Source organism: Calidris pugnax, unplaced genomic scaffold, assembly GCF_001431845.1.
Source record: "Calidris pugnax isolate Ruff unplaced genomic scaffold, ASM143184v1 scaffold8, whole genome shotgun sequence".
Classification (NCBI taxonomy): Eukaryota; Metazoa; Chordata; class Aves; order Charadriiformes; family Scolopacidae; genus Calidris; species Calidris pugnax.
Window position 1 is genome coordinate 11,440,890 of NW_015090830.1, and position 9,889 is coordinate 11,450,778.

Sequence of the window (9,889 nt, forward strand, 5' to 3'; positions counted from 1 at the left end):
GAGGCACTCAGCAAGCAGGTCTAGATTTGCATGGTTCTCTGGAAAAACATTAGTCACCAGAAGTGTGCCTATCCCGTACTTCCCTCCTCTTCTCAGCTGGCATAAGAGATTCTCCTCAGTTGAGTTGCTCTGGATACTTTGTGTCTCAAAGCTGCGTGTTCATAGATATTTTTGATGTAGGAAGAGTACGGGTGACAAATAGGGTAGTGTTTGTAATAGCAGAGTTTGGAAGTACTGTCATTTTGTATCGATTTGTGTAACAGATGCACCTGTCATCTTTAAATTTTAAGAAATTCTAGGATCAAAGATGTACATCTACATATACACAGATCTACATAGGGAATGGTGCTTCTGAGACACAAAGTACCATAAACAAGGAGTTACCTAACAAATACTACACTTACTTCTTTGTACAATTCATCAATAATAAATTTTTAGAGACTGGTGAACCTGAGCCAGACAACTGCACAAATTTGTGCTAGTCCTAGGAATTGCACTTTTGGAGAATATTGACATTCAAGTTCAGCGGACATGCTTTTCTTCACACTAAAGGAAGAGAAAAAGTGAACTGAAGTATAGATTCTGCAGCCTCCTCAGGAAGTGTGTTACTGATGTCCTCAGAGCACCACAAATCCCTCTTTGTAGACCAGCAGATGTGAAGGACGTGTTGTGGAGCTTACTTGTAGAACAGTATTTGTACCTAAAAATGCTGGGTAGACTGCATTGATGTGAAGAGGAAGACCTTCTGTGCACTTCTAATACAATTATCTCTTCTGATCAGGTTATAATGCAAATATTATCAAGGGCTCACAGATTATCTGTAGTATTGACATTTCCAACATTGACATTCTCAGGTCAATATACTAAAATTATAATACACTTCCCGTGAGTTAAGAATGAAAGTACCATACTTTTTATACATAAAACCTCAAAAAAGAAAAAAGGTATATATAACATAACCTTTCAAAAAAGTGGTACTTGAAAGAAAGTCATTGGACAACGGGTATCTTCACATACCTGCAAAGAATCAGTGATACCAGGTTCCTTGTTATAGAGGGAGAAGTCTATGGACACCTGTGAGACTATTGGAAGAGAGGAGGGATGCAAGGGGAGAACAAATTTAAGAGGACTCTTTGATGAGTGGACATTTGAGAGACATTTTCTTTTTCTATAGGTGTTTTCAAACATATATAAGGCATACTGCTTCTAAATGAGTTCTTTTTTTTAATATATAACATGTTTTAATAATTCTTACTAATACCCATCTTCAAAAAGGCCAAGATGAAGAATCCAGAGAACCGCAGGCTGGTGAGCTAACCATAGTCCCTAGTGAAATTCTGGAGTAAATCTCTCAGAAGCCCACGTCTAGGCCTGTGAAAGATATAGTGATGATTTGGAACAACTAGCAAGAGTGCCTTGCTAACCTGACTATTATCTTTGATGATATGACTGACTCTCTGGATGCGGAAAGAGCACTGGTTATTGTTTACCTTGTGTTAGGGGCATCTGACCCTTTTGGCACTGCACTAGGTCCCACAACCAGGGAAGCAAATCAGGTACATGGGGTATAGTCTGAACTGGTTTATTGCCCTACTGCAGGCCACATTGATCAGATGCAGAACTCTTAAATGGTTCATCAGGGCCTTGAGAGTACCAATGGGCTCTGTAACCCTTTCTTTCCTCTCTCCTTCCCAAGGTTTTGGCTGCCAGTGCTTAAGGCCAACTCTCATTTAACGTGGATGTGGAATCTTGGATCAAACTGCTGGGAAAGAGCTGGAGGACAGAGATTCGGGAGAAGCAAGGTCCTAGCCTCCCTTTGTTTGGGAGCAGCACTGAAGGATTCTTACCCAAGCTATATTGTTGATGTGTCTGTGCATGTAATGCACATGTATGATTGGAGCATCTCTCTTGTGAGGAAAGGCTGAGAGATCTGGGTCTGTTTAGCCTGGAGAACAGAAGACTATGAAGGGTCTCATCAATGCTTATAAATATCTAAAGGGTGAGTGTCAAGAAGATGGGGCCAGACTCTTTTCAGTGGTGCCCAGCAACTGGAGAAGAGGCAACAGGCACAAACCGGAACACAGGAAATTCCACCTGAACATGAGGAAAAACTTTACTTTGAGGGTGACAAAGCACTGGAGCAGACTACCCAGAGAGGTTGTGGTGTCTCATTCTCTGGAGATATTCAAAACCCGCGTGGAAACGATGCTCTGCAACTTGCTTTATGTAAACCTGCTTTTGCAGCGGGATTGGACTAGATGATCTCCAGCAGTCCCTTCTCACCTTGACTATTCTGTGATTCTGTGCATGGTCACCCAGTTGATCCTGAGTCTGACCCACAGATTTGAATTTCCAGCTTGACCTTGGACCTACCTTGTCACCATGGACATGTCTAGTGATCTGGACTCCTGACTGCCTCTGGTTACCATCCCCAATCCCACTTTTCTCTTCTTGTTCAGGTACTGTGGGACTGCTTTTTTTTTGGTAAGGGCATGGCCCTTTCAGCCTTCTTGTCTCAGCTCCCAGTTCCCCTTCCTTTATGCAGCAGTACCATTCTTGCTTCACCCTAACACTCTCAGAGAGCCTTATCAAATTATTTGCCTTTCCTATATTCCCTTTTTTTTCCCTCCTATTTCTCTACAAGCAATCCGCCCTGTTTACTCTTTCTTTGCTTAACTGGTTGTGCAGGCTTTCCACTCTTACAATGTAATTTTGGTCTTAGATGTTGACTCCAGTAGACTTCTGCTTCCCTGTCTTTTGGCGTCTTTCACCCAGAAGCAGTCCTGGTATTCCTATTTCACCATTTGTAATGTGTTGCAGTTTCTTACATTCATTCTTGTTCAGCATCATGTTGGGGTACTCCAATCTCTTTCCCATTTTGGGGTTTTGCAGCGCCCAGCAGTTTCTCACATAGCTATTACACTCTTTTGATTTGGGACTGAAGTGGCCTTCTGCCAACAGCTTGCTTAAGAAAGGGTTTCAACATAGCCTCCCACAGTGTTCTTAGAGTCAAATTTGTGAGGTATAAGGTGGGTTGAAAATTGGCTATATCTCTGGGCTCAAAATGTGATGATCAGCAGTAGGAAATTCAACTGGCAGTTGGTTACTTAGTTAAGCTCTCTCCAGCACATACTGAGGCCACTTTTGTTTAATGTTTTTTTACTTAATGACCAGATGACTCCACATGTTTCCAGACTATATCAAATTGGCTAATCACTGGAGGGCAGGGCTGACAGGAGGGATATAAATAAGCTGGGAAAATGGGCCGACAGGAATCTCATGAATTTCAAAGGGAAATACCAAGATCTCCACTTGAAGAGGAAAAACCTCATGCACAAGCAGAGACTAGGGGGGTCAAGTAGCTGGAAAGCAGCTTTGTAGAAAAGGGCCTGGGTGTCCATATACCTAAGTTGTTTGCGAGCCAGTACTACACTGTTGCAGCAAAGCAGGCCAACAGCATCCTGGTCTGCATTAGGAAGAGCGTTTCCAACAGGTCAAGAGAGGTGATCCTTCTCCTCTGCTCAGCCCTGAGGAGACACATCTGGAGTGCTGTGTCCATTTCTGTGCTCCCCAGTATGAGAGAGACATGGACATACTAGAGGATGACGACAAAGGTGGTCAAGGGAGAAGCTGAAGCACACAGCTTACAAGGAGATGCTGAGAGATCCAGCTTGAGATAGAGAAAACCGAGGAGGATGATCTTATTGCTGTCTACTACTACATAATAGGAGGGTGCAGAGGAAACCAAACCAGAGTCTTCACAGACATGCACAACAGAAGGATGAGAGGCATGATGTACAGGTTGGTACATGATAAATTCTGAATAAGGAAATAAAAATGTTTTTCACTGTGATAGTGGTTAGACATTGCAAGAGGCGCCTAGAGAGGCAGTGATACTGCCATTCTGGGAGTTAGTCAATCTTCACTGAGCATGGCCTTGTGTAACTCCTCTGACTGGACATAATCTGACCAGTAGAGACTACAGATGATCTCTAGCGGTCTCTTCCACCCTAGGTGTTTGAATAAAGTATGTCTTACTAAAGACTATGGACAGACTTATGCTTTCTAGTAATCACCCATGTGAGCTAGAATCATATGGGTTTTGACACATTTTTTATGTTGATTATTTTGAAACACAGAGACCTTCATTCTCATTATCCTAACAGTATGCAATTTTTATCAAAATATTGATAATATGTGTATAAATGTAAGCATCTTTGATACTGCAACATACAGTATTATATCTAAATCATTATGTATTAAAACTTGAGCCTGCAAATATTTATGCACTTGTGTAATTAGTAGTCTTCTAGTTCATCACTTTAATGATAACCTTTCAAAAATACGGTTCTTTTTTCGGTTTGACGGTAGTCGTGTCCTAATTGCTGAGTATTTTCAGCAGGACAGTACTTAAGCAGAATTATGGTAACCCATATATTGGCTTAGGTGTAGTTCAATACCACTGCTCAACAGATGTCTGATTTAATTATAGGCACCTCATACACATTTTCATTGATGTCATGAACCTATCTCTATGGCCTCAGCATTTCTAAGCAACATTGCAGCCAACTAATGCAGTAAAATCACTTAAAAGACCAGTTTTATTCTGCACTCTCCTCTCCCTCACCCTTCTCCCTCCCAAGAGCAGTAACACAAATACCATGCCTTGCCTTGTCAGCTAGTCAGGTGTCCACCCTTGTAACCTCACTCCAAAACATTTTTGTTGCATAGTTAAAGAGAAGACATGTTTTACTGAAACTGTGGTTGCATTTCGCTATTGTATGAATTGTTGCTAATATATTTAATTTGAGATAAGTCACTACATAGATGAGGCTCCCAGTGAGAACACTGATAATTTTGTCTATATTAAATCTTCAAGATGCTGTACATACAAAACTGTAGTGAATTGAGTTGTCAGTGGGGTTCTGTGAGCAGTGCACTAAGGCAGGAATGGTGAAATTGAGGCACTCTGTTTTCTGTTCTACGTTGAAAAAGGGATGTTAGTGTCCCATGTTCTCCATTTGTAAAACGAATACCACATACTTGTCTTTCTCCAGAATAGGCTTGGATACAAATAGAGTAATGTAATATGTTCATTAATAAAATTCAAGTCAACTAATAATTCAGAATGCTTCAGTATTCAGTATTCTGAGTTATACTTCAGTAGCTATTCTCCTACTTCAGACCAGATAATAGCCGATATTCTGAAATGCTTCAGGAAAACAAGAACAGAACAATGTGTTTCCATAAGCATCAAATGTAATATTGAGAGAACTAAGAGAGATATCGCTAGCAGAGGAAAAGAAACTACTCATTATCCAGGAAAGATACTGCAAAATGGTGGAGGCTGAGAGGGAAAGAAACAAATCCTTTAAAGTCCATTTTTTCCACTTCTCCTGGATAAGCAGATTGACATTCTGAGCGGTAAGTAAACCAGTATTTTGTCTGGACTCATAGTGTCTTACTGAAACAATAGAAAGAACTAAATTAAAGCAGACTAAATATCAGTGAAAATTTATTCTAACAAAAGAACTAATATTTATGACATCTGTAGTATTTGGGAGCAAGAATTGTGAAGCCCAGAATCTGGGTGGCATGAGAGTATGACAGGTTCTTTGCTCTCCCATCATGTATCCTCCTATTTAATTCTTTTTGTACCCATGCAGTAGTCTGCAGAGAAGAGGCGTGTTAATTGGTTAAAGTGACTGCAGCTTGAGGGAATAAAATGCTAAAGTGCATTATAGTGCCTTGTGTGAGGCTTTCAAAGGGGCGGTCTACTATCTAAAATGAATTTGTGAGACTGTGGTGCACAGGTATTGGAAAATAAAATGCTAATGCTGCAGTCTGCAGTTCTATATTGTCAGCCTGATTTTTACTTGTGTTTGGTTCTCAGAAGGTGCAGCTCCAACTGATTTCAGCTAGAGTGAATGGAAGCTACATGTATCTGAAAATCCAAATGATACAAAAGCATGCAATTGAAAATAAAAGGACAGAGTCAAGTAAAGATGCGTCATGTCTGCCATAATTTCTCCATGCGAGTCAGGTAAGTTCTTTAACATAAATTACCCTTCAAAAAATAAAAAACAACTTTAAAATATATTTTCCCCTGCCATTTCTCTTCCACTATTTGTCCACATATATGTGAGCTCTTTCAGTCCAAGACTATCTCCTGTGGCCATTCAAGGTGCTATAAATGAGTTCTTTCTTAAAGTAACTTTGCACATTAATCAAGGAAGACTACATCTCATTATTCCCTGTATCAGCACTTATAAGACAGCAATGATGATATGTGTTGTATACTTTGTAATTCTCAGGAAAGTTTCAGCAAAACGAGGCATTTATTAGAGGTCAGACAAGGATATACATTTAGCCAGAAGTATCAGGAGAGTTAAAAGGCTGCTTTCACCTTATCCCTAAATTACCAATGGACATAAAGATTTATTCCTTTTACTTTAGTACTTAAAGGCTGTAGAAATGTGTTTAAATGTTCACTTAGTCCACTGGGTTAATTAAAATAAAAAATAAAATAAAATAAAATAAAATAAAATAAAACAAAAGTTATCTTGCACCTGGTACCAAACAACCAAAATTTTGCTTAATTGAATTAGTAGGTCAGACCCTTCTTCCACTAAACTCAATTCCCCATTGATCACACTAAAGTGGGAAAGAAAGCTGTGGGAAACTTTTACATTCAGAGTTACATAGAGATGTTTTCAATCAGATTAAACTAGGACTCAAAAGTGGCTATTTATATGCATGAGACCAACACAAAGTGCATATTCTGCCTCAGGATTAAAGCATTTAGTTTTTCAAGAGGGAACAGTTCATTGATCAATGCTTTATGCCCACATTTCTCATTTTGATAGAGCTTTGCCTATGAACTCTCATTAGATGTCCTGATTCCAACTTAAAACTTAAATTTGATTTCAGCTCCAGCAGTAAGATGTCATGAAAGAAACAGATGGTTCCATATATTCATCGAAATACAGGTCAAAGCTAAGAATATATCAACAGTATTTCATCATCAATAACGTGTGCCACCTAGATGAATTGGTGTTGAGGGCTGTAATTTCTAATCACTTAGTATGTTTGCAATTAATTATATGTTCAGCTAAGTGTATCTGAGTTTATTTGCAAAAGCAATTTTGCTAAACCAAGCAATTTTACTGTTAAACATAGACACCAAAAAAGTTGTGCCCATTAACATGGCTAGTTTCCCATGTCTAATGTATGGTCTCATAGTTAACCAGTCTAATAATTTAATTTCATGGTACAACTGCTCTATGTTGAGTATTTGATATAATGCAGATTAAAGGTTTGACATTAGAAGGTGTGTGTCCCCCCCTGGCATTTCACTTTCCCCAATATCTTCTGCCATAGCAACACAAAATGGCATTTTCCAGGAAATTTTTTCATCATAATGTTCCAGTCTAATTTACTTAAAAAAATGCACCAAAAAGAAACCTCCAAGAAAAAAAAAAAAAAACCAACAAACCAAAAAAGCACAGGACTCATTGGTTGCAAACTTCCAAAGCAGTCAAAGGGTTTCTCATCAAACACCACTCAATAATTTAATGGCAATTGTGTGGCTAAATTCTTACACAGGTCTGAATGTGCTCCCTTCATTATATGTCCTTTTAACAAGTTCCTGCCAAACCTGATCTGAATAAATTGTAGAGCTATGGTTCAGAAACTAATTCACACTCATTATTTTCATGAGTTACAGTATATGCCATTTCACCCTTCAGCAGATGTGTATTTAGATTAGTTTCAGAGCACATTCTAGTCTAAATCCCAAATCTCTCACTAATAAACACTAAAATATGCTTAATATACCCAATATGTATCTTTCTGCAGTTAGAGGCTCCCTGCCACATTCTAAAAGTATTGGATCTGTTCCAGAGTAATACTCTCAATTCTGCAGTGAATCACTGCTATGTGCTGCAGCTAACCCATGAGGTGCTTTCAAGTTTTGTACCAAAAAGCCACAACATTTCACAGACACCAGCTCTGAAATCACTGACAAAAGTTCTTAATCTTGATTTGTTTTAATATAAAGCACAATGTTAGAAATAAGCTACCTTTGAATAATTTTGCAGACAGTTAAATAGCGTAAATAGATCTGTATTTTTAGGACAACAGCACTACATCACCAGAAACAATTCTGACAAATAAAAAGCTATTAGTCCAACAAAACTGTAATGAGATCATGATTAATAAACATCTCTGAAAGGTCTGCATCAAAGTCAAGGCTTTCCTGTGATAAATGTAAACATTCAGACCTTTGCCAAAAGCTGTGTTTCTGTTATCCTGCTCCCCTGATTGATTTGTTCATTACTCTAATAAATAATTTATCACCTTGAAGAGGACAATTCATTATGCAGATAGCATGAACAAGTAACTTTAAACAGCCAAACCTTTAGAAGAATTAGCGGTGTTACTAGTGCCATGAAGTCTGTTTCTGATGCAGAATTGATTGGCATAAAAACAATTAAATTAGTATAAAACCAGATCATTTCAGATAACTTCTAAGCAATGGCCCATGTGAATTTACAATGCAGATCTGTCAGAAATCTGATGTGTCAAAATCTCTTTAGGTCCTTTTGACTACACTGAGTTAGAAATTATAATAAGCTACAAACAGCCTTCTTAACAATAGACACAGAAATAAAATACAGTTTTTAATATACTCCATTTACTAAAATGGGGAGAAGCCTGTAAGATTTGCAGTGTTAGTTATTTTATTCTTCCATTTTCTGACCAAAGTGCCTATATGATTTTGCATAATGACAAGTGCTAGAAAAAAATTTATAGAAATCAGGCAGAGTAGGTTGTTTCTCCAACTGTAGGAAATATCATAGCAAGAACTAAATTGTAACTTGTACCAGAGAATTGCTTCTGCATTAAATGCTAAAAAAGGTGGAGATAAGGACACTTGTATCATGGCAACACATTAAGGGATAAAGTAGATAGCATTACTCATCACACTTTGCCCTAATAGGAACACAAGGGATTATTATCATATGGGCTTTATGGTTTATTTCTTTTTTTAAAACCTTTAAATGGATGTAAGAGTCTATTTATTAAGGAAAGAAAAAACCTTACAATTAAGTGTCTTTGTAATTAAATGTGTAACATATGCCTAAGAAATGGGATTGTTCAACATCACTCATAAAACTCATAGCACCACAAATAAAAGTCATTTAACCAAGTTTTCTTCCTTAGCAATGCACAAGGGGAGTTTGACTTTTTTGTTTTACAGTATTTTATTTTATTTTCCCAGGCAATATAAAAAGACAGAAGCTTATGCACTCTACTGCAAGAGAGGAAACTGAGAGCATTTAGGGAGTGATCTGCTGTGTTTCATCCACAGTGAAAGTCCTTATTTTCCTGCGAGGTATCTGTAACAACATCACCAGTCTTGGAATACCAGACTATTCCCAGAAGCCTATTTCAGAATTACAAAGTGGACATTTTTTTTCTCATCACTTACACACTTCATTCCTGTGTCTAACAGAGGTTTCCTTAAAGCAATATCTCTATTAAAGCATTATATTGCATTCTGCATTGCAACACCTGTGACTGTGATAATCAAAGATTGCATGAGGTTATTTGAGCCCCCTACTCCTTTTTCTTCTTTTTTATTTTTTTTTCCTCCCCTGAATCATGGATCTGGCCTGGGGATGGTGAATAGTGCTTTTTTTCTTTGTCTGCTACTATCCTAGAGTTTGATCTGCACATTAAACTGCAGTGTTTTCCTTTGCTACAGTAAAAGCTTACGAGCTAGTTGTTGCATACTCAGAACAGTGGCAGGATGATTCAAAACTAGGGTACTTCATTCAGAGTTGCTACTACAATTTGTATGACTTCCACCTCTATTCAGAGACCC

The 9,889-nt window shown here is 38.2% G+C and overlaps 1 long non-coding RNA gene across 2 annotated transcripts; it reads left to right on the forward strand.

The window, feature by feature from the left end:
- Positions 1-2,110: 2,110 nt before the first annotated feature.
- On the forward strand, positions 2,111-9,573 carry LOC106887522. 2 transcript variants are annotated; one of them, XR_001411912.1, is made up of 4 exons: positions 2,111-3,801; positions 5,185-5,424; positions 5,894-6,043; positions 9,284-9,573. It is a non-coding gene; the product is annotated as an uncharacterized LOC106887522 (long non-coding RNA). The 2 variants fall into 2 exon arrangements; XR_001411913.1 differs by having other exon boundaries at positions 5,219-5,424.
- Positions 9,574-9,889: the final 316 nt, after the last annotated feature.